At 40.7% G+C, this 25,769-nt stretch overlaps 1 pseudogene; it reads left to right on the forward strand.

Moving 5' to 3' along the window:
* Positions 1–935: 935 nt before the first annotated feature.
* Positions 936–23,980, forward strand: LOC133759150 (large ribosomal subunit protein eL6-like; annotated as a pseudogene).
* Positions 23,981–25,769: the final 1,789 nt, after the last annotated feature.

A 25,769-nucleotide genomic window follows, 5' to 3' on the forward strand; every position in this document is an offset into this window, starting at 1 on the left:
TTAGTTAAAAAGGAATTTTCAGGAATCCATCCACAGCTCCTCATTTAACAGCTACATCATTGGATCCAAGTATCCCCCCGTCCAACAGTTATTTTAGTGGAATCTGAGACAAGTGGTCCATGAGCCACATTTTGAGATAGGCTGTTTTAAGGACCCTTAAGGACTTAAGGTATCTCAGCTTACTTCCTGTTGTCTGATAAGCAAATAATCTGGGAAGATAAGACATTGTAAATAAATAGCATTAATGATTGAGAAAATGTTTAGAATAAAGCAGAAAGTCTTGGCCCTGGCTCCGAATGTCTGGATTTCACTATGATTTGTCCATTACTTACAACTTTGGGCTCTAAGAAATTTGAAAGGTTAAGGAAGTTGGATAGGTTAGTTTTAATAGGGTGGGCAATGTTTTTTTTTTCTCTCAAGGGCCATTTGAATATTTATAACATCATTCATGGGCCATACAAAATTATCAACTTAAAAATTAGCCTACTGTAGATTTATTTGATTTTGACTCTTGCCTCTAGTCACCTTAACATCACATTTGATTTCATGGGTTTTATATGGCCTGGAGGCCTGATGTTCCCTATCCCTGTATGGTCAGGAGGATAAATAAGTAAAAGCCCATGGCTCTTAACATCTCCTCAATCGAAATTAATTTTCTTTTTTGTGATAGAGAAATAAAATGACAGTAAAGAACAGATGATTCTATAAGCAAATGTAATTCTGACAAAATCATACTGAGCTACGTATGTCTTACAAATTTCAAGGTATGAAATTTTTAACAACTATGTGAGACTAAAATGATTAAAATAATTTCTTTACAGAAAAAAAGTTGAAATAGAGAGATTTCACAGCCTATTGCAACCTAAGAATGAAGCAGTAGAAAGAAAGGCTTGTCTTTACAGAGGATGGTTAGTTGGAGAATCAGCCCAGCCTACATGTTGGCTCCCAAATTCCAAAAAGCTGATCATAAGCCTAAACATGAACCTGCAGGTAACTCTGTCTATCACAGAGGATACAAGTATACATGGAGAAGTTTGAAGTGCAGCCTGTAGGCCAAGTTGAAGAAAGTGAGCAGAAAATAAGGAGCTCTGTCTAAACCCCAAGCTGCAGCTGAGTCCCAGCGACAACCAGGCTCAGAAGAGGTGCTGCCACTGCCATCAGGAACCTAGAGCTACTACTACCCCATGCCAGGAGCTGAGGGGTAGTCAGCAGGACCCTCAGATAGACAGCGAAGGGCCACATGGAGTAGCCCTTCAGGAACAACAGCAACAGCTCGTCCCTTGGGGTTTTGTCTTCATGTTCTCTGTGGTATTCTCAGCTCAGGTAACAGCCCCTGACACACAGCAGGAGTTTTGTAAATGTAAGATGGGAGATTCCCAAAAGCCAGACTCTGAAGTCATAAAGCATATCTCACTGAAAAAGAGGAAGACATATCTGTGGCACAGATTACTAATCTTATTCCCAGACTCATTCTTCCCTTTTCCTTTCAGTGACAGGTTCTCTTCCTCCTTTTTCTTTTTAAGTAGGACAAATGCACACTTCTTCCAATCTCTAACTTTAAACACAACTGCTCCTCCACATAAACTTATAAACACTGGGTTTACTGACAGTTCAGCCCCCGTCCCTCCTCACCCACTCCCCACAATTTTTGCTTCAGGTGTCTGTCCTTAGTGCTCTAAGGATTTACCCAAGCCCCACCTTGCTGCAAGGCTAATAAAAGACATCAGGAATATTTTGGGAGCTACACCTCTGTAGATTTAATATCCACTGTGCCTTGGGCATGTCTTATCATAAATCATCTGCCCACTCCTGCGCCTGCCTCTGACCCTATTTTGTTGGCCCATTTTATGCATGTGAGCTTTAGTCTGGGCCTCCCTCCCTCCCTATTATCCCACAAAAATATTAGAGATCTACCAGGATAAATTGTGTAACTTGTGCCAAGCTCCTTCTCTGGGATATTGGATCTTACTTCTTACACCTTCAGTTATTGGCTGGGGTTCTCATGAACAAAATGATTTTTTGGAGCCATCATGGTACCTCATCTGAATTAAAATATTGCCTCTAGTCTAAGCTTTTTACAATTCCTTGGTTAAGGAGATTGTGTGTGTGTGTGTGTGCATTATATGAAAGTCCACTTATTATGCCATGAACTCAGAGAATGGGTTTCAGCAGTTCAGACTTCTTTCCATTGGTTCTGATAAAGTGGGCTTCTTTGGTTAAGAGCAAGCTGGAGCTTCAGTTGAACCCAGGTACCTTTCTCTTTGGCTTTCTTCTTTTTCTGATCATTTTCCTTCATACTTTCTCTTGCCCTTAACTTGTTTGTTTACATCAATGCCAACAGCATGCTGGGTAACACTGGAAAGTCTTCCAGTTTTGCCATGGTACTACTTATGGAGCATTCCTTTTTGAAAAGTAACCATTCCCTAAATGTGCATGTGGCCAAAGGAACAACTCTATGTTTTCTTTTTTTTTTTTTTAATATTTTATTCATTTATTTGAGAGGTGGAGTTACAGAGAGAAGGAGAGACAAAGAGAAAGGTCTTCCATCTACTGGTTCACTCCCCAAATGGCTGCAACAGCCAAGGCTGGGCCAGGCCAAAGCCAGGAGCCAGGAGCTTCTTTCAGGTCTCCCATGTGGGTACAGGAATCCAAGTACTTGGGTCATCCTGCACTGCTTTCCCAGGCTGCAAGCAGAGAGCTGGCTCAAAAGAGGGGCAGGCAGGACATGAACCTGTGCCTATATAGGATGCTAACACCACAGGCAGAGGCCTAGCCTACTACACCTCAGCACCAACCTCCACAACACCACATTTTCTAAAAGGCTTGGAACACATGTACCAGGTGCTTCTTCTCTTTCCTTTTATGTTCGTCATCTTGGAGACTTACTGGAAGTTGGCAGTTCTAGCCAAAAGACTGGAGATTGCCTTGAGCTGAGATGTCAAAACCAAGAGTAGGGGAGGAGTAGGGAATAAAGACCAAAGCATGAGAAGTTGCAGCATGGACAAGTTCATGTTCAGGAATAGACTGGTTGAGTTTGGGTTGGACATTTTGGTGTAGCAGGTTAAGCTGCCAAATTTGGACATCTGTACCCCACATTGGAGTTCCTGGTTAGAGCCCTGGGTATTCTGCACTTTGGATCCAGCTTCCTGCTATTGAACCTGGGGGCAGCATGTGATGGCCCAAGTACTTGGGTTCCTGCCACCCTGAATCCTGGCTTCAGGCTGGCCCAGTCCTGGTTGTTGCAGGCAGATGGGGAGTAAACCAGTAAATGGAAGATCTCTCTGTCTCTTTCTGTCCTTTCCTTTTCTCTCTCTCTCTCTCTCTGTCCCTCTTCCTTTTAGTAAATAAATAAATATTTTTTTAAAAAAGGAATAGATCTGCTTACTATTCAAGCTTTAATATTTGTATATTAAAAACACTGTACTTTGAATAGCAAGTTATCCATCAAGATGATTATTTCTAGAAACAGATTAATTACAAGTAGAACTTCATGAACCACAATTCTCCCCTTACCCCTTGCCCTTTTGGTTGAATTTGAACATGCCTCACAGCCAAGCTTGCTTAAATCAAGCCAAAAGATAATATTTGACGACTTCTCAGGCTTAGGTATATTTAAGCTTCTGAACTAGAGTTGAATAGATGCTGCTCTGATTGTCAAAAAAAGAGGAGTAAATTAAATTCTAAGAACTACAGAGCTTGATGGCAACACCCTGAAAAACTTGAGAATGGATGAACTAAAAAGTGTTTTATAAAGAAAGCAAATGTTGATCACTTGGAGCAGCTTAGTTCATCAGGAACTAGCACTCTAGGTTAATTTCCTTCCTATTTGTCAGACTGTTTTATCAGAAGCATACCACTGACATGGCACAGCTGCTCTCTAATAGCATATATTAAATTGTACGCAGTTTAAAAGTACATTTGGTTATATTTGGGAATCAAGCTGATGGTCTGTGATACCAAGAGTCACTCCCTGTCCACCCTTGCCTTTTAGCACCACATTGATGTTCTTAGCCAAGTCTTCCACAGGAATGACGTATTTTTTAAAAAAATTAATAAAGTTAACACTAGTTAAAACTGTAGCTGTAATGGTGTAGTGCATCTGGAAGTTGATGAATCATCTGGCAAAGTCTGAAGTCTCAGATTTGAATTAAGTATTGCCCACGGCTGGATTTCAGTCTGACCAAGCTACTTTGGGAAATCACATTTGCAGGCCTCACAGAACTCTCTGAATGAGGAGCTAAGGTACTTCCCAAGAGAGAGCAATTACCTCAAGGAATCAGGGACAGTAAACTAATTTAGTATCAGGGTCCTGTGAGAGGGAAGGGACAATTCTGAACAGAATGAGGCTTGCCAATTGTGTTTATTTCCAGGAACAGCCTCCAAGAACTTGTCCTGCAGTGCTACAAAGATGGAAGTGATGGAAGCAAAATCAAAGATCTGTGTCTGAGTTATCCTTGCTGTATAACAAAACACCACACACTTAGTGAAAACAACACACATTTATGATCTCACAGGATCGGAGCATGGCTCCACTGGGTCTTCTACTTCAAAGTTCTCATGAGGCTGCAATCAACGTGTTGGCAAGGGCCTGGACCTCGTGGGAAAGCTCAGTGCTCTGTGTTCTGCTTCCAAGGCCAGGTGGCTGGTAGCAGGACACAGCTCCCTATGTCCTGTTGGACAGTGGCCTCAATTCCTTGCTGATTGACAGCCCTCAGTTCTTTATCACTGGGCCTCCCAAGACTAACTGCTTCCCTCATGCAAGCCCAGTAGGTAACTGAGCACATGTACTGGCAACATTGAAGTTACACTACCACAAATCTGCAATGCAATTGTGGAAGGGACTCCCCATAGGCCCTGTCACAGACTGTTGGCCAGAGGCCAGTCTCAGTCCGTCTCACACTCAAGGTGAAGAGATTACACAGGCATGCATACCAGGTGATGGGGTTTAATTGTGGACCATATTAGGGTTTCTCTGTCTCAAATTGGCTCATCAGAAACTCTAACTCACTGGGGTATCAGCAGCATGGCTTTTGTACTGTTTCAGAAGAGTATAATGTAGAAGAATAGAAAAGCATGTAATAGTGGAATTGTTACAAGTCTGGGAGCACAGGAAACCTAAAAGGATTTAGGGGACAATCTGAGGCTGAAGGACACCAAAACAAACTTAAAATTCTTTCGATTCTGTCTTAGAACTAGCGTTAAAATGGAAACCCAGGTTTGAACTCAATAAAAATTAATATCCACACGGGGGCAGTAGATGACAGGAAATTCTATGCATTAGGCCCAACTGACAGCAAGAGAAAAGTGGGTTTAGCTTCCTATGTGGCAATCTTTGTTCCCCTTTCCATCTGATCACAGGAGGAAGAGATCAGGAAGCCAGTATCTTTCTACCCTCTCACCCTCAATGCATTACACACAAAGCACTACCACTAACAAGTCAGGACCCAGATGGTTCCCCAAATTCCTCCCACGGCTCCTAGATCAGCAGTAAAGGTCTTTGGGAGGGAAAACAAGGCTCTCTGAAATAGGTAGAACTTCAAGCAGACTTCTCCTAACAGGTACTAATGGCCACATATTGCAGAGCTACACTGATTAAAACAGTATCTTACTTGATCTGATATAAAGCCAGTGTAGTTCAGAGTTGACACTACTGGGGAAAGCCAAGATAAAGAAATGTCCAATAAAAGGGAAAATATTATGTCCACAAATGAAAGCCATCAAGGAGAAAGACCCCCAAACTACCTACCCAACACACACACACACACACACCACACATTCTATGCAGAAATTCACAGCTCAACCAGCCAGAATGGTTAGATCTAGCGTTGATAAAGCAAGAGATAACTCTATAGAACTAAATGACATGAAGAAGTTTTAATATCCGAGACTTTTGTTATCCAAGTTTAAGTATAAACTCAGAAATCTTGATAAGACTCTTTCTGATTGTCCCATATCTTCTTAATCCAGATCCAGAGAAGTTGATATTTGGCAAAGCCGATATTTGTTTTATCTTAAGAAATCCGACACAGTCAGTCTGGTTTTTCAAAAATGAAAACACTTCATATCTTTAAGTTCTTCTTCTAGGTAGTGTACATTGCCTTTTATTTTTAAATGGACAAAAATTATAAGTTTATTATTAAATCTGAAGAGTCATGTTTGATTTTATAAAGACAGCAATAGTCAAACAGTTGACTAGTCTTAGAGGGATGACAAATTCTAACATTATCATTCTTCACCAACCATATACCCATATAAATCATAAACCTATGTAATCATTTGAGGACTTAATTTGAGCAAAGATCTGAATTAGCCAAAAAAGTGAGCCATTCATAAATATGCAAAGATGTTATTTCAGAATGAAAAGAAAATAACCAGCAAGGGCCTGCTCATCATTTTCAAAAAGTAGTAAGATGGGCAGTGTGTTTGGAGTGCAATGAGAAAGAGAAAGAAGCATGTGTAATGAGGTTAGAGGGATAGCTAGGACCAGAATACACAGGGCTATGAAAGCCATAGGAAGAGAAGTTTTTGAGCAAAATTCATGGTTTTTTAAATTTTGTTTTTTGAGAGAGACAGAGAGTGAGCACCTATCTGTTGTTTCTCTTCCCCAAAATCCACAATGGCTGGGGCTGGGCTCGGCCTGCAAACCAGGAGCTGAAAACTCAATCCAGGTCTCCCACTTGGTGACAGAAACCAATCACTTGAGCCATCACCTGATGCCTTCCAGATTCTGCATTGGTGAGAAGCCAAAGTTCAAAGAGCAGAGCTAGGTATCAATCCTGGTGGGTGTCTTAAACACTGGGTTAAATGCCTGCTCTCACATTCATGGTTTTAAATGATCAATATAACAGTCATTTTCTTTTTTAAGATTTATTTATTTATTTATTTGAAAGGCAGAGTTATAGACAGAGAGAGGAGAAGTAGAGAGAAAGAGGAGGTCTTCCATCTGCTGGTTCACCCCCAAAATTACCTCAACAGCCAGAGCTGAGCTGAACTGAAGCCAGGAGCCTGAAGCTTCTTCCTGGTCTCCCATGTGGGTGCAGGGGCCCAAGGAAATAACTCTTGCTTCTTTTGTCTCTCATCTCCACATTGAGTTCATCCAACTTTATTAGCTATATCTTCAAAATATATTATGATTCTATCAGCTCTATCATTAAAATAATTATAATCACTTGATATGGTTTGAACAAGATTTGACTCCCCACACTCCTGGAAGTTCTGAAATCTCAAGGTCTTTCGTTAATGGTTAATGGTTAATGGATTGATGGATTAAGGGCGGAGAGTTGAACTAATTATGGCAGCTGGGACATGGGCCTAGATGGAGGTCTTCAAGTCACTGAGGGCTTATCCTTGGAAGGTAGTTCTCACCAGAGAGTTGGTTACATAAGCAGGGCATGCTCCCTGTGTATCTCTGCTACCTGGTGATTGTTCCTTTGCACATGCTCTGCCATTGCCAGCTTCCATCAGTGCCAGACAATTGGCAGTCTTGGACTGTGAGCCTCTAAATTGTAGGCAGAAATAAATCATTCTTCCTCCTAAGTGACTCCTGTCAGATATCTTGTTAAAGTAGTGACAAGCTAACTAACACATTTGTCTAGCTTTCCAAATAGAAATAAATCATAGATGATCACATACATTATACATAATGTTAGAAAATGCCTGTTATAGGGGCCAGAGCTGTGGCATAATGGATAAAGCTGCTGCCTACAGTGGGCACTGGTTCGAGTCCTGACTGCTCCACTTCAGAACCCGCTCCCTGCTAATGTGCCTGGGAAAGCAGAAGATGGCCCCAAGTCCTTTCCCTTCTCTCTCTCTCTCTCTCTCTCCCCACTCCATACCCCCACTCTGTCTTTGTCACTGTGTGTTTGAAATAAGTAAATCTTGAAAACAAAGGAAGAAGGTTGAGTACAGTACAATACAGGTTTTGAGAAGGAAGACCACATTCACATAACTTTTATACAATATATGGTTAGAACTGTTCTATTTTACTATTGAGTATAGTTGTTCATGTCTAACTGTGCCTAATTTACAAATTAAACTTTATCATAAGTATGTATGTATAGGAAAAAACATAGGATATACACAAGTTTTGGGTCTGTTTATGGTTTCAGGCCACCACTGAGAGCCTTGGGACACATCTCCCAGGAAAAGGGGAGACTACTTTACATCTGTAGGGAGGGAAAGCTTGCAACAGGCAGTAAGGAATCTAAACTGAATATGCTCTCCTGGATAGATCTGAAAGGTTCAAATGCTGTGACAAGAAATTAAAAGAACAGTGAGTCTGGAGTTATGCTCAGTTGGAATAAAACCTTTCTCATTAAGAATGACACTGGCGCCAGCGCCACGGCTCAATAGGCTAATCTTCTGACTTGGAGCACCGGCACACCAGGTTCTAGTCCCAGTCGGGGCGCTGGATTCTGTCCCAGCTGCCCCTCTTCCAGGCCAGCTCTCTGTTGTGGCCCAGGAGTGCAGTGGACAATGGCCCAGGTCCTTGGGCCCTGCACCCCATGGGAGACCAGGAGAAGTACCTGGCTCCTGGCTTCGGATCAGCACGTTGCGCCAGCCACAGCGCGCCAGCCACGGTGGCCATTGGAGGGTGAACCAACGGCAAAGGAAGACCTTTCTCTCTGTCTCTCTCTCTCTCACTGTCCACTCTGCCTGTCAAAAAAATAAAAAATAATAATAATTAAAAAAAAGAACGACACTGGCAATTTGCTAAGTCAACAACAGGAGTTGTTTAGACCTTGTCTAAATAAGATCAGAGTCAGCGAACTCAAAAGGCTTCCATAGCCTTGGCAACTCATGACAAGAGCCTATGGTGATTACTGATGCCATAAACAAGAGTGTCAATTGGTTAAGTCAACAACAGGAGTCACTGTGCACTTACTCCTCATGTAGGATCTCTGTCCTTAATGTGTTGTACAATGTGAATTAATGTTATAACTAGTACTCAAAAAGTATTTTACACTTTGTGTTTCTGTGTGGGTGCAAACTGTTGAAATCTTTTCTTAATATATACTAAATTGATCTTCTGTATATAAAGATAATTGAAAATGAATCTTGATGTGAATGGAAGGGGAGAGGGAACGGGAGATGGGAGGGTTGCGGGTAGGAGGGAAGTTATGGGGGTGGGGAAAGCCACTGTAATCCATAAGCTGTACTTTGGAAATTTATATTTATTAAATAAGTTAAAAAAAGAACGACACTGGGAAAGTGAGATTGCTTCATCCCCAAAATCAGCCTAGTTGTTAAGACACCGGTTAAGACACCCACACCCCATATTGGAGTACCTGGGTTTAATTCTGGCTTCTGTTCCTGACTCCAGCTTCCTGCTAATCTGCACCCTGGGAGGCAGTGAGTGATGGCTCAAGTGCTTGGGTCCTTGCCACCCACATGGGAGACCTGGATTGAATTTCTGTCTCCCAGTTTCAGCCTGGCCCAGTCTCAACCCTTGTGGGCATTTGGGGAGTAAGCCAGAAGATAGACTCTCTCTCTTTCTGTGTGTCTTTTTCTTCCTCTCTGCCTCTCAAACAAATAATTTTTTTTAATATCAGCTGTTGCTGGTTCTCCAGTAATGGTGGCAGCTCTGAAGAAAGGGACTTAATTCATTCTGCGGGGAAAATACTCCAGACTGGAGACAGGGCACTTCCAGTGAAGACTCGGCAACCAGATAATGTTAAGGTACTCTCCCTTGCTCCTAAGTACTGATAATAAGAGCTCGGAAGGCCTGGATAAACCAAGAGGGGACTTCTAGGGAAATGGACCAGAATGCCCAATTCAGGCTTGTAGATCTCATAGACTGCATTACTCTGTGTTCTGTAGAGCAAATGGGAGTTATTTCCACCTCAAACTGTAAAAATGTCCACATCAAGTATGTTTTCATAAACATTAGGGTTTGAAAAGAGGGTTTCACAGCTAAAAATAACTGAGCCAACATAGTGTTCTTCCACACTCTGGGGCGGCCTCCATCCATCTGATACAGCTGTCCACTGCAGGCTGCCAACAGGACAGTTAAAAATAGGGAGCCAGTCTCCTACAAGGGTGTCACAGGATTGATTTATGTAGTCTTCACATTTATTTGGAGACATTTAGTTGTCTCCAGAGTTTTTTGCTTATGTTCCCCTAAAAGAAATTTTCAGCATTACCACTTAATTTTTTTGTTCATATATTCAGGCAATTAAAAAGTTAATTTATCCAGGAGTCAATCTACTTTATTGTTATTTTGAGTCAGGACATAACTATTCTTATTTTTCATTTATATTTATTAGTACTAAAATACTTTGTTCTTATACCTATTTAAATAAATGGGAATAGATTTTTTGGAAACAGTATCACTCAGTTCTTTGAATTTCTTCTAAGTGACCCAGCAGGTTAAGCTATGGCAAGTTAAGCCCCATTTGGGATGCCTGCATCCCATATCTGAGTGTTGGTTTCAGTCCCTGCATTTCACTTCCCAACAAGATTCCTGCTAATGCGTCCTGGAAGGCAGCAGATGATGACTCAAGTACTTGGGTCCCTGCCACCTACATGAGAGACACACATGGAGTTCCAGGTTCCTGACTTTGTCCTTGCCTAGCCCTGATGTTGTGGGCATTTGGTGAGTGAGCCAGCAGATGGAAGATCTCTGTCTGTCTCTGACTCTGTCTCTGTCACTCTGCCTTTCAAATAAATAAATAAATCTGCAAAGAAAAACTTCTAAGCTAAACACCAAAGATCACATTAATATTCATTTGTCAAAACTTTTTTAAAAATATTTATTTCATCTATCTGAAAGAGCAACAAATTGCTCATTTTAAGAATTTCTGGGAAACGTACAAGTTTTTAAAAATATTTATTTATTTGAGAGGCAGATTGACACAGAGAGAGAGAGAGATTCCTCCCATCTGCCGATTCACTCACCAAATGCCTGCCACAGCTGGGGCTGGGCATGGCCAAAGGCAGGAGCCTGGTACCCGATCTGGGTCAGAGCCAGGAACCAGGGGTGAAACACATATCTTCCACATGAGTGACAGGAATCTAACCACTTGAGCCATCACAACTGCCTCCCAGGATCTGCATTGGCAGGAAACTGGAATCAGGAGCCAGAGCTGGGGATTGAACCCAGGTACTCCATGTGATGCACGCTTCTTAACCGCTGGGCTACATGTTTGTTCTCACAAGAAAGGTTTCATCTAGACTTACCAGATGATTATGAATTTGATTGTTTCTCTTTTACTGAGAAACACCTTGTTATAGCAGTTAAATCAGGTAAAAGGTGTAAAAACAATCCCTTAAATTAGAAATGTTTCCTACTGAGTGTAAACAAAGAGAAAATGTCAATCTTAGGCTATAATTAAATGTTCTAAACAGGAACACACAGGGGATGGCATTGTGGTATAGCAGGTAAAGCCCCCACCTGCAGTGTTGGCATCCCATATGGGTGCTAGTTCAAGTCCCAGCTGCTCCACTTCTGATCCAGCTCTCTACTGTGGCCTGGGAAAGCATCAGAAGATGGCCCAAGTCCTTGGGCCCCTGCACCTGCATGGGAGACCCAGAAGAAGCTCCTGGCTCCTGGCTTCAGATCAGCCCAGTTCCAGCTATTGCAGCCATTTGAGGAGTAAATCAGCAAATGGAAGATTTCTCTCTCTGCCTCTGCCTCTCTGTAACTCTGCCTTTCAAATAAAAAATAAATCTTTTTTTTAAAAAAAAAAAAAGGAATGGACAAGATGAATAGAACAAACCACTAAGAATTATGCTATGTGAATAAATTTGAATTTTCCTTTCATGATCTAAACAATATATTTACTATATATATAATTATAGTAATAATTATAATGACATCTGGAAGGGAGGAGTTAATCTTAATAGAATGATTTTATAAAGTTGAAGGCATGATATCATAAATCGCTTTTTAAAAATATTTTGTTGTACATCCTATATATATTAGTATCAGTAAGCAATAAGTAAGAAAAACAGAAACAAAGAGAAAAGAGAAAAGTTATCAGGCCCAGAGATTGATTCAGCCTGAGTTTTACATAATTTGAGGTGCAGATTTCCTAAAGCAAACATAAAACTGAATAAAACTTAGATGTGAAAATAAATATTTAACAACAGTATAATCACTAAAAATTATAAATTTTAGAGGATAATAATAGTCATAAACATCATCTAACCTTTAAAAGTGATATAGCAATATTTTTGACCATTGTTTCTTTTTTAAAAAATATTTATTTATTTATTTGAAAGGCAGAAATACAGAAAGAAAGAGATTCAGAGATAAGAATCTTCTATCTGCTGGTTCCCTCTCCAAATGACTGCAATAGCCATGGCTGGGCCAGGCCAAAGCCAGGAGCCTGGAACTCCATCTGGGTTTCTCACATGAGTGACAGGGGCCCAAATATTGTGTCATCTTCTGCTGCTTTCCTAGGTGCATTAGTAGGGAGCTGGATAGCAAGTGGAGGATTTGAACTGATATTCATATGGGATGCCAGCCTTGACTGTTATTTGTATAATACTTTTTCTACAGATTTTGGCTAGATTTTTTATCTGTTGGTTTACCCCCCAAATGCCTGCAATAGCCAGGGCTTGGCCAGACCAAAGCCAGGGATCAGAAACTACATCTGGGTCTCTTAATGTGGGTAACAGAGGCTCAAGTACTTGAGCCATCGCTTGCTGCCTCCCAGGATGTGCATCTAGGAAGCTGGATCTGAAGCAGATTACTCAAGACTATTCCAGGCACTCCTGATATGATATGCATGTGTCCCAAGTGGCAACTAAAGTCTCTGAGCCACACACCTGCTCCCTCCCTTTCCAAAAGCTTATTTATTTATTTATTTGTTGATATTTGTTTGATGGGCAGAGAGACTCAGAGAGCAAAACTTTTGAAATATCCTCATATAAGAGAGACAAAGAAGCAAGATGAGGCTGGAATGAGTTGTGAGAGGTGAAGTGGACATAGATATATTTAAGACCTTCTAGGTCAATTTAACAGACATTGTTTTCATCTTATCTGTGCCATTCTGATTAAGAACCAATTCCCTGGGGCCAGCGCTGTGATGTAGCGGATAAAGCCACTGCCTGCAGTGCCAGCATCCCATATGGGCACCAGTTCGAGTCCCAGATGCTCCACTTCTGATCCAGCTCTCTGCTATGGCCTGGGAAAGCAGTAGAAGATGGCCCAAGTCCTTGGGCCCCTGCACCTGCATGGGAGACCCAGAAGAAGCTCCTGACTCCTGGCTTCAGATCGGCCCAGCTCTGGCCATTGCAACCATTTGGGGAGTGAACCAGCTGACGGAAGACCTTTCTTTGTCTCTCTCTCTCTCTCTCTCTCTCTCTCTGCCTCTGCCTCTCTGTAATTCTGCCTGTCAAATAAATAAATAAATCTTAAAAAAAAAAAAAAGAACCAATTTCCTACTTCAAGAGGTGAAGGGACAGATTTGTTTTCTTCTACCTCATATCAAATAGAGATGTACTCACACAAAACGGATAAACTACTATATTCAGCTTTTGTTGTTGTTGATAATGGTGGAAGGAGTAGGTTTGATCTCCATACTAGAGCCAGTTCTTTTAAAGGCTTGGCTGTGGATGAGATTTCCCAGAAAGATAGGCAGAAGAAGAGAACACCAGGATTTCATTGTTAACTGGCAGGGGTTGAACTTGCAAAGAATAGATCTTTTTAAGCTTTTTTTTTTTTTTTAACATTTATTTGAAAGAGACAGAGACAGAAAGACCTCCCATCTATTGGTTCACTTTCCAAATGCCCACAACATCTAGGCCTGTGTTGGGCCAAAGCCAGAATCTCAAAACTCAATCCAGGTTTCCCACATGGGTGGCAGCTCCGTCACTTTTACCATCACCTGCCCCCTCGCAGGGTCTGAATTGGCAGGAAGCTAGAATCAGGAGCCATATCTGGGGATCACATCTATGCACTGATTTGAGATGCAACCATCCTAACCAGTGTCTTAACCACTAGGCCAAATGTCCATGCCCATGCCCAAAGGGTATTTTTTTTTTTTAAGAGAGAAAGAACAATCCAATAGGTAAGGTGAAGGACTATCAAGAGAATGTTGTCATTGATGGCAATAAAAAATGTTTCAAGAAGGCAGAGGTTAACAATCTTAGAGGGCAAAAAGATATCAAGTAAGATAAGAAACGAGGTTTAACATCATGAAAGTCATTTGTTACCTTAGCAGAAGCTATGGATGTAGAGCAATTGTACTCAACCAGGAGTGATTTTGTCCCACAGGAGTCATTTGGCAAAGTCCAAAGACATTTTCGGTTGTCACAATTATAGGAGAGAGTGTTGCCACCAGCATCTAGTAGATAAAGGCCAAGGATACTGCTCAACATCCTCAAATGCACATGACGGTACACCACATGAAGAAGACTCAAAAGATCTAAAATACTAATATTGCTAAGGCTAAGAAATCTTAGAGCATTGTAGGCAGAATAAAATTGAAGAGGGTTTTAAGTGCATAGGGGGAAAATTAGAAATAGCCAAATAGACAACTTTTGAAAAATTTATGAAGAAGTTGGGCAGAAGATAGAAGGGAATGAAGAAATCAAGTAAGGGTCTTCCTTTCTTCCGGCCTTCCGGCCTTCCTTCCTTCCTCCCTCCCTCCCTCCCTCCCTCCTAATTGGGAGGAAATTGAGCCTGTTTTTTAAACACTCCAATTGAGAGAAAGTTTTTAAAGAAAAGATTTATTTATTTGTTTGAGAAGCAGACTTACAAACAGAGGGAGAGACAGAGAGAGAGAGAGAGAGAGAAAGAGGTCTTCCATCTGCTGGTTCACTCCCCAAAGGGTTGCAATGGCCAGAGCTCGGCCGATCTGAAGCCAGGAGCTTCTTCCGGGTCTCCCACGTGGGTGCAGGGGCCCAAGGACCTGGGCCATCTTCTACTGCTTTCTCAGGCCATCAGCAGGGAGCTGGATAGGAAGTTGTGCACTCGAATCAGTGCCCATATGAAATGCCAGTGCCACAAGCAGATGCTTAACCTACCATACCACAGTGCCTGCCCTAAGAGAATGTTTCAATACTCAAGTTAGAGAAAATATAATCCATAACTTTATGTCCCTGAGAATATAGAAAGGGATAAAATAAAAGCACTAGAAGAAGATTTGGCATTAGGAGAAATAGTCGCACACTGTTAACAGAAGAGAAACAGAATAGTATAGATAAAGGTGCAGATAGAGTTGTGTGTTGGAAATAGGACAGCTAATGGATACAGAACATTTAAGGCAAAATATGAATAGAGCCAGGAACTTCAATCCATGAAATAAGCATGCAAACTTAGATATGAGGCAGTTAAATGAATTGTTCCAAAGCTAATTAATGGTAAGAGTACTCATGGTGTAAAAAACAAAGCTTTGATTATCATCAAGAAGTGTTTTGTGCAAGATGAGTCTCTTTTTGGTAGCAACCTAAGGTTCCTCAGAGCTCAGGGCAAATTTTACATTATCAAACTGTAAGAGTCAAGAAATAGGCAAACTCAAGGGTGCTAGCAACAAGAAAAGTCAAGGGTCCTTTGATTTATCCGTTGTTTCCATGAAGAGGTTTCAGAGGCTAGGACTATGTGATGAACCCTCAGTCTAATATTCCATGGAAGAGATGCCACTCTACTGTTGCTTTCCTACAGAGCAAGCATGATAGCAACTTCATCAAAAGAGATAATCCAACAACTTGAACAGTAGAAATTTGGATTTGCATGCTAGCTAGTTAGAGATGATTAAAAGCTAGCATCCAGCAGTTGAGGACAGTGGAAACAATAGAAAGCTATAGTTCCTACAAGAGGGTGAAATTCATGTCACCAGTCTTAGTGGAAGTTACATTCAAAGGTGGCTTCATCTATTGGCTGAAGGGTCATTCCTGGTCCCCGAAGCTCCATTGTTCAGATAACCAAGAGTGAGCTCCTAGGGTCACTTTCAAACAATGTCACTCCTTATGTTATAACATTCTATATATCATTCAACAGATGACATTCAGAATACCTTGTTATAGTTACTTTGAGCAGACTTTGTTTCCTTTTTTCTCCATCACACTGTGTGGTTTTTAAATAAAATGAGGAAACAAGGGGTACGGTTTCACAGAGAAGAGAGTTCTTATGAAACAAACCATAACATTGTTGGTATTTCTGGCATTTGAGGAGTAAACCAGCAAGCACTTGCTCTTTCTTTCTCCTCCATAAATACATTAAAAACAACAACAAAAAGATAAGTTTAGGGGCTGGCACTGTGGTATAGTGGGCTAGGCCTCTGCCTGTGGTGCCAGCAACCCATATGGGCGCCAGTTCATGTCCTGGCTGTCCCTCTTCCAAACCAGCTCTCTGCTATGGCCTAGGGAGGCAGTGGAAGATGACCTGGGTGCCGGGCCCCTGCATCTGTGTGGGAGACCCGGAGGAAGCTCCTGGCTCCTGGCTTCAGATCAGCCCTGCTCCACCTGTTGTGGCCATCTGGGGAGTGTACCAGCAGATTGTAGGCCTTTCTCTCTGTCTCTCCCTCTCTGTAACTCTCTCTCAAGTAAATAATAACAAATATTTTTTAAAAATTTTTTAAAAAGATAAGTTTATTTTGGTGCAAAACATTTTTTTTTTTTTTTTGACAGGCAGAGTGGATAGTGAGAGAGAGAGACAGGGAGAAAGGTCTTCCTTTTTGCCATTGGTTCACCCTCCAATGGCCACTGCAGCCGGCGCACTGCGCCGATCCGAAGCCAGGAGCCAGGTGCTTCTCCTGGTCTCCCACGCGGGTGCAGGGCCCAAGCACTTGAGCCATCCTCCACTGCCTTCCCGGGCCATAGCAGAGAGTTGGCCTGGAAGAGGGGCAACCGGGATAGAATCCGGCGCCGCAACCGGGACTAGAACCCGGTGTGCCGGCGCCACAAGGCGGAGGATTAGCCTGTTAAGCCACGGTGCCAGCCGGTGCAAAACATTTTTAAAGCAATGCAGTTTTTATTATGTATTTTCCATTAACTTTTTGAAGCTGCTTGTATTGTTCTCTTAGCATCATTCCATAAAAATACACATGGAGATTATTATAAAATGCAGTGGCATACATTTTGCATAGGGAGCATGTGGATGCTTCACAGTTGTAAATCTGGGAACTTACTTGAGCAGATTTAAGTCTCAAGTAAAGTAGATGCCTTGTAAATTGAGCCATGTGCTCAAGTAACAATAGAGCACTATATTTTGTCCCCTTCCCACTTGTGCTCTGTCTGGGAGGGACAGCTAATGAAAATTGATCATCAGGTTGATCTCTGACTTTGAGAACCATGCCAGGAATACATTAAGGAATCTAAAATTAGCGTCTTTTCCCTATGCTTCATGCATGAGTACCTATTAAATAGTAGCAGTCTCCTTCCCAAATTCCAGCCTAGTTCGTACTACGTTTCCCCAGTTTTTTTGACTGAGCAATTATCACAATCAATATTTGTGTTCCAATTCTGCCACTATTTTTAAGATCTAGTAAGGAATCTATACAACATGATTTCTGGGCCACTGACATTATGACTAATCTTTATAGCCCTGCCTGCTGTCAGAGCAATTTATATCTGTTACCTGTGGTTCAGCTACAAATAAGAACAAAGATGCTGTCATTCAACTAAAAGTAGTGCAATTTAAGGTTAATGTTATCTGTCTCAGCTAATCAGATTAAATCCTTGCCTATTTACACCAGTCTGGATGGAATCTGTGCCATCTCTGAAATTCTGCTGTCATATTCTACACAAAATTAATCATATGACCTAATCTGATCCTTTCATTTGTATAAAATTCTGTAATACATGTGACCATGCCCAGAAATAAAAATACTTGGTCTTTTAGTTCCCCTCTATCATTGACTATTGTTTCTCAAACTCATTATTCTGTCTATAACATGGACTTAGTAACTGTCTTGTCTTCTTCACAAAATTATGGTGAAGGTCAAATGGAACCATGAATATTGAAATATTTTAAAAATCTACAATGTACTATATATCAAACAGTCACTAATATTGCAAGTTTACTCTAGCAGATGAATAAACTACATTTTAAAATAACATCTCCAAGGCTAGAGTAAAATAGTAGTAGTTAACAATATGTTCTACCTCTTGAACCCCAAGGATTAAGGGGACAACTTGATCTGGAGTAATGCCACCAAATAAAATACAATAAGCTTGCAAAGATTTAAGCATTCCTGTAAGTACTGGCTAGCAAAGCATGACTTGTAGATGCCACAACACATTTAGTTCATTTGTTCCCTGAAGGAAAACTAATTTTGTACTACCATCATTTCAATTTTTCTGATTTTTGATATTTTATCTGAAGATATGGCTAATAAAGCATGACTCGAAGATGCCACAACATCTTGTGCTTTATTTGTTCCTTGCAGGAAAACTAATTCTGAGCTTCTATGATTTAGATTTTCTCTAGTTTTGATATTTTAAGCCATTTGGATCATTATAAAATATAAGATAAGCAATATACTTTTGCTTTGAGTAGGTACCCAATAAATATACTAAATAATTAAGATGTAAAAGAACTGTGGCAACCCAAAGATGACACAACCTATGATAAATCTGATAATATAAGTAACAGTTTAATTGTAGAAAAATTGGAATATACATATAAGAATATAAATTAATCACACAATATTCATAAAGAAAAACATTATATTACTTCAATAAATTTGCTGAGAATTTCCATTATCATCTAATCATGATACCTCAAGTGAAGAGACAGATATAAGATAGCTGGGAGAGCAGGACTAAGTGTTATTATAGCTTTCAGCAGGGTGGCAAGAGTCCGTGGGAGAGGACAGCTGTGAAGGCCATTCTGAGCTTACCTGGAGCACTGCCTGACCCACAGTGAAGGACCAGTAATGGAGTACAGATAGTCCCCGACTAACAGTGGTTCAACTTGACAATAGTGTGAAAGCAATATGAATTTGGTGGAAACCATACTTTGCATTTTGAGCTTTTCTAGAACTAGCAAGCTTGCTGGGCAATAGCAGTGAGCCACAGCTCCTAGTTAGTCACATGATCACAAGGATAAAGATTAGATTCTACAGTTTGCTATGTGGCAAAGCTATAGTGTTCAGTAGGTTGAATGTATTGAATGAATTTTTGATTTACAAGATTTTCAACTTATAATGGACATAGGCCCCATCATAAGTCAAGGAGCATCCATGTCATGTAGCAGAAATAGAATGCCAGGCCGGCGCCGTGGCTTAACAGGCTAATCCTCCGCCTTGCGGCGCCGGCACACCGGGTTCTAGTCCCGGTTGGGGCGCCGGATTCTATCCCAGTTGCCCCTCTTCCAGGCCAGCTCTCTGCTATGGCCCGGGAAGGCAGTGGAGGATGGCCCAAGTCCTTGGGCCCTGCCCAGAAATCAGCCATCTTGTGAGTTAGGTTACCCAAAAGCCCTCCCAAGCTTCCTGAAATTCAGCTACTGCTGATATAGATTTTCTCCTATTTCTGCATTCAATATTAAAGATCACTGTGTTGAAACAAAATTAATACTCTGAGAATAACTTGTCTACAGAATTAGACAGGAGCTCAGCAGGGTCTATACTCATCTTACCTGACATGTGCTGTAGTGTTATTTTTCTGTCACCCTGCCTTCTAAACAGTACAGAATTATGAACACAGGAATATCGTTTGACAACTTAACTTTAATCTTACTACTAACCTATAACATGAAGGAACTATAAAGTACCTCAAATGTTCATTACATTTTTAAATTTCTTTTTAAGATATTAAAGAATCAATAAGCCTAAAAAGGAAAGCAAGAAGTAAGATGACTTCTAAAAAATATATTAAATTAATATGACTTGATTTGAAAAATCAATTCAAGGGGCCATCATTATGGTGCAATGAGTTAAAGACATTGTCTGTGACACAGGCATCCTATCTGAGTACGAAATTGAGTCCTGACTGCTCCACTTCCAGTCCAGCTCCTTGCTAATGTGCCTGGGAAGGCAGTGGAAGATGGTCCCAGTTCTTGGGCTCCTGCCACCCACATTGGAAATCTGGATGGAGCTCTGGGCACCTGGCTTTGACCAGGTCCAGCCCTGGCCATTTTGGCCACTCAAGGACTGAACTAGAGGACAGCGACTTTGATCTCTCTCTCTCTCTCTGTCCTTCCTTCTATTTCCCTGTAACTGCCTTTCAGTTGAATAAATCCTGGAAAATTGCTTAAAAATAAAGAAAAATTGGGGCCAGCACTATGGTGCAGTGGGTTGAAGCCCTGGCCTGAAGCGCCGGCATCCCATATGGGCACTGGTTCTAGTCCCAGCTGCTCCTCTTCTGATCCAGCTCTCTGCTATGGCTTGGGATAGCAGTAGAGGACGGCCCAAATCCTTGGGCCCCTGCACCCACCTGGGAGACCAGGAAGAAGCTCCTAGCTCCTGGCTTTGGATCAGTGCAGCTCCAGCCATTGCAGCCATCTGGGGAGTGAACCAGTGGATGGAAGACCTCTCTCTATCTCTATTTCTCTCTGTAACTCTGTCTTTCAAATAAATAAAATAAAAATCTAAAAAAATAAAGAAAAATAATTCAAAGACCAACTGCTGATTTAGTTCTGAACTTAATGTATATTTCACACACTTGTACTTCAAAAATATCATTATTATGAAACCTATACCTCACATGTTTTATAAATGTAGCTTTACATTTTACATGCCTAAATGAATATTTGCTAGCAATATATTTTCTTTAAAAATATGAAACTTTATTGGTATTTTTCTACATAACCAAAGAACTAATCATTTGCCTTGAAAGGACATATAATCTATATTCACAGAATAAACTTTCCAAAGTGCTGATTAACTTAATTTTAACCTTAAAGGTTTGCTGATTTTCCAGTATGTTGCATTCAAGATATATAAACCCTTCACCACTGTGTAAGCAGGAAAATGACTCCTACAGTCACTGTAAATTGAGAAGAGGGCTTTTTTTAAACCTTAGGCAATTAAAATAGATTGACTTTTGCAGTTATACCATTGACCTTTCCTCTGAGTTTACTTGAACGACAGTGAAATACCTCTGACAAGTGCTCTAATAGATCAGATTGTGTAGGTCATCAAACTGAGAATCTATAAAGCAGGTATCTAATAGATAATACTTCATCTAACTTTATTTTACGGAGTGGACTGAGTGATGATTTGCATAAAAAGAGAAGTATTTTGAGGGTTAAAGTACCGTCATTTCTAGTTCTGGCTTCATATTACTGTTTGGACATCTAACTTCAGGCAATCTTCAACTAACTATTGAGATCTGAATAATGCATGAATCTATGTCACTTTGAAAAGAGAAGGTGATAAATAATAACATGCTAAAAGAGTACAGTTCTCTCTGAATAACAAATTCTAAATTTTCCAACAATATTGAGTTAAATGGCACAACTAATCGCTTTTATACTGTTTGTGGAACTGGATACTTTCAGATTTATACTTCACAGTAAGTTGACTCTCCAGAAGTTATTGGATTTGATGAACTCTCTCTTGGAGAAAGGAGAGTGCCAAGGGATTCACTTCCTCCTCAAGATGATAATTATTAAATGTTGGCTATACAGCATGCACTCCTAGTTACTGGAGATTCAAAAGAAAAGGTATTTTCTCCTCTCAAGGAGTTCTCTCTCTGTTAGGAAAGACAGACATGCAACTGTTGTGTCAGGATATCTGATGCATTGTTACAAATTCTTCCATTCTGAAAGCATTGTGGAGATGGGTGCTTGGCCTAGCAGTTAAGCCGCTGGTTGGGAGGCCCACAGCCCATATCAGAATACCTTGATTCAGTGCCCAGCTTTGGCTCCTGATTGTAGCTGATGTTGATCCTAGGAGGCAGCAGTGATGGTTCAAGGGTTTGGGTTCCTGCCACCCACATGTGAGGCTTGCATTGGGTTCTCAGCTCCCAGCTTGGGCCCTTCCACTCCAACTCTTGCAAGAATTTGGAGTATGAATCAGGGGATAAAGGTCTCTCTCTCTCTCTCTCTCTCAAAAAAAAAAAAAAAAGCCTCTTTGAGAGGTTTGTTTTATACTTTTCTGAGTTGAGCATAGGATGCAAAAAATCAGCTATTGAATTAATCCCTGTCCATAACACAGAATTTTTTTTTAAAGCTAATCAAAGTTAATGAGAAGAGTGTTACTTTTGAAAAATAAATAAATAAATACAACATGGGTGGCACAATGCCAACAAATTCTAGCTCCTTAGCCATCCTTTCAGAAAGAAAAAGGAAATCAGTGTTTTTAAATAAAGGATCATCTCTCACTGTGTACTTACTTCTCATGTGGGGTCTGTCCTTAATGTGTTGTCCAATGTGAAGCAATGCTATAACTAGTACTTCAACAGTATTTTACACTTTGTGTTTCTGTGTGGGTGCAAACTGATAAAATCTTTACTTAATATATACTAAATTGATCTTCTGTTTATAAAGATAATTGAAAATGAATCTTGATGTGAATGGAAGGGGAGAGGGAGCGGGCGATGGGAGTGGGAGGGAGGTGCGAGTGGGAGGGAAATTATGGGGGGGAGCCATTGTAATCCATAAACTGTACTTTGGAAATTTATATTTACTAAATAAAAAAAAAAGGATCATCTCAATTGTTGCAGAAACAGCACTTGACAAAATTCAAACCCTTTCATGATAAAAATGCCCAAAAACTAGAAATAGAAGGAAACAACCTCAATATAGCAAAAGCTATTTATGAAAATCCTTCAGCAAACATCATACTCATCTAAGTGCTCATCTAAGATCAGAAACAAAGCAAGGATGCCCACTTTCACCACATCTATTCAACATTAAACCTGAGAGCAACTGGAAGCTTCTATTCAACACCATACCCAGAGCAATTGGACAAGAAGAAATAAAAGGCATACAAATTGGAGAGAAAGTACTAAAATTTTCTCTACTTACAGATGGTATGATATTAAACATAGAAAATTCTGAAGATTCTACACACATTTCCCAAAAGAGCAGAACTAACAAACAAACAGAAAATTACCAGGATACAAAATCAAAGCACAAAAATCAGCTGCATTTCTATACACACAAAAAAATGAACAATCTGAAAATACTTTAAAAAGCAGTAACATTATTCATGGTATCAAAAAGAATAAGATACATGGGAGTGGGCATTTAGCCTACAAGTTAAAACTCCAGCATCCCATTGCAGAGTGCCTGAACTCGATTCCCAACTCCAACTCTTTTTTTAAAAAAATATTTACTTATTTATTTATTTGAAAGTCAGAGTTACAGAGAGAAAGGGAGAAACAGAGAGGAAAAAGAAAGAGAGCAAGGAGAGAGAAAGAGAGAGAGAGAGTGATTCCATCCACTGGTTCACTCTCCAGATGTCCACAATGGCCAGGGCTGGGTCAGGCCATGCACAAGAGGAAGTGCTCAGCCAGCAAATCCAGGACTGAAAAGACCAAGGAGGAGCTTCTGGCTACCATAACTAAACCGATGGTGGTGACAAGAATGGTGGTATCAGAGTGGTTAAGTTTCACAAAATAGCTAGATACTAGCCTACTGAAGATATGCCTTAAGAGCTGTTGAACCACAGCAAAAATTCTTCCATCAGCATGTGAGAAATTGTGAACCAGCATCACTCCTGGAAGACTCTGATCATCTTCATGGGGGGGCCACATCAGAAAAGAGGGTGGCCTTCCTGAAGCAGCTGAGCAGTGGCTTGAAACTTGTGACAGGACCCCCTTTGCATAGAACACACCAGGTATTTGTCATTGCTACCACCACAAAAATTGATACCAGCAACTTGAAAAAAACCCAAAACACTTTGATGATGTTTACTTCAGGAAGAAGCTGCAGAGGCCCACATACAAGGAAGGTGAGATTTTCAGCCTAAAGGAAGAGAAATATGAGATCACAGAGCAATGCTAGCTGATCAGAAAACTGTGGACTCACAAATTTTATCAAAGATTGAAGAAAGCTATTTTCCAGCTCCATGGCTACCTGTGATATGTTTTTGCTCTAACAAATATAACTTATCTTCACAAATTGATGTTCTACATTTTTTACTAAGAACCCAATTAAATAACTGATGCATTAAAAAGAACCAAAAAAAAAAAAAAAGCATGCAGAGGTTGAGCAGAAGCTTCACAGCTAGATCACAGCAGAGCAGCTGCTCGTAATCATGAACTACGTTTTTACTCAGCATGCAGCCTTGAGCAATCACTCTCAATCTTGTTTCTAATGGTGACCTCCAGTACATGACTCAGCACATCAAAACATCAGTAAGAGAAATTTTGTGAAATAATACAGATATGATGTATTTGAATCTTTTCTAATTTACTTTAAAAAGTGCTGGCTATAACTAATAAATTGATTTTTTCACCCTCCCATTGATTGCAAACTATCATTTGAAAAACACTGCTTTGGAGACCAGGGCTACACATGCTAACTAGCTATCTCCACTAGGATTTTTTTTTTTTTTTTTGACAGGCAGAGTGGACAGTGAGAGAGAGAGAGAGACAGAGAGAAAGGTCTTCCTTTTTGCCGCTGGTTCACCCTCCAATGGCCGCCGCGGTAGCACGCTGCGGCCGGCACACCGCGCTGATCCGATGGCAGGAGCCAGGTGCTTCTCCTGGTCTCCCATGGGGTGCAGGGCCCAAGTACTTGGGCCATCCTCCACTGCACTCCCTGGCCACAGCAGAGAGCTGGCCTGGAAGAGGGGCAACTGGGACAGAATCCGGCTCCCCGACCGGGACTAGAACCCGGTGTGCCGGTGCCGCTAGGCGGAGGATTAGCCTATTGAGCCGCGGCGCCGGCTCTCCACTAGGATTTTAACAGTCATCTCAAATGTAGCCTGTCTACAAACTCCTAATTTTCACATTCCAGTCCTATTCCTTCCCTTTTTCTTCTTCTATAAGTAACTGATAGAGTCTGCACTGTCCAGAGAGTAGCCTCTGCCACATAAAGCTAATGTAGCTGTTGACATTGAGACATGCTGTAAGTTTAACATGTATACTAGATTCTCAATATTAAAAAATGTAAAATAGCTCATGAATAGCTTCATATAGATTATATGTTGAAATATGACATATATTGAGTTAAATGAAATATACTGCTAAAATGATTTTACTTGTTATCTTCCTTTTACTTTTTTAACATGGCAATTTGTAAATTTAAATCACATATGTGGCATTTAACATTTCTATTGGGCAGTGCTGTTTTGGTTGCTGATGATTAAAACTTTGGAATCATCCTTGACTCCTTTCTTCTCACCAGGAAATCCTGTAGGCTCTACCTTCAACACAAAGCTAGGATTTGGGGTGGGCATAATGGTACAGCAGATCAAGTTACCACTTGGGAAGCCCACATCCCATACTGGAATGCCAGTTTGAATCACAGATCCTTTTCTTCTGATCCAGTTGCCTGCTAATGAATTCTGGCAGGCAGCAGATGAAGGCTCAAGTAGTTGGGCCCCTGCCATCCATATGGGAGACCCAGATGGAATTCCTGGCTCCTGGCTTGAGCATGCCTAGCCCCAGCTGTTGTGGGAACTGAGTGAACTAGCACATGAGGGATATTTCTCTCTCTACTTGCTGCTCTGCCTTTCAAGTAAATTTTTAAAAAAATTTAATTAAAGATGATGTCCAGAATTCAACAACTTCTCAACATGTTCATAGCTGTAACTTTTCCTCAATCCATGTAATAAGCACACACACATACACAAACACACATGCACACACACATCACTTTCTCTTGCTTGGATAACTGCTTCCTAACTGGTCTTTTTGCTTCTTTCCATGCTACACCTACAGTTTTCAGCATAACCTTAAAAAAAAAAAAAGCTGATTAGATTATAATA

Source organism: Lepus europaeus, chromosome 5 (genome assembly GCF_033115175.1).
Source record: "Lepus europaeus isolate LE1 chromosome 5, mLepTim1.pri, whole genome shotgun sequence".
In the NCBI taxonomy this organism is placed as follows: Eukaryota; Metazoa; Chordata; class Mammalia; order Lagomorpha; family Leporidae; genus Lepus; species Lepus europaeus.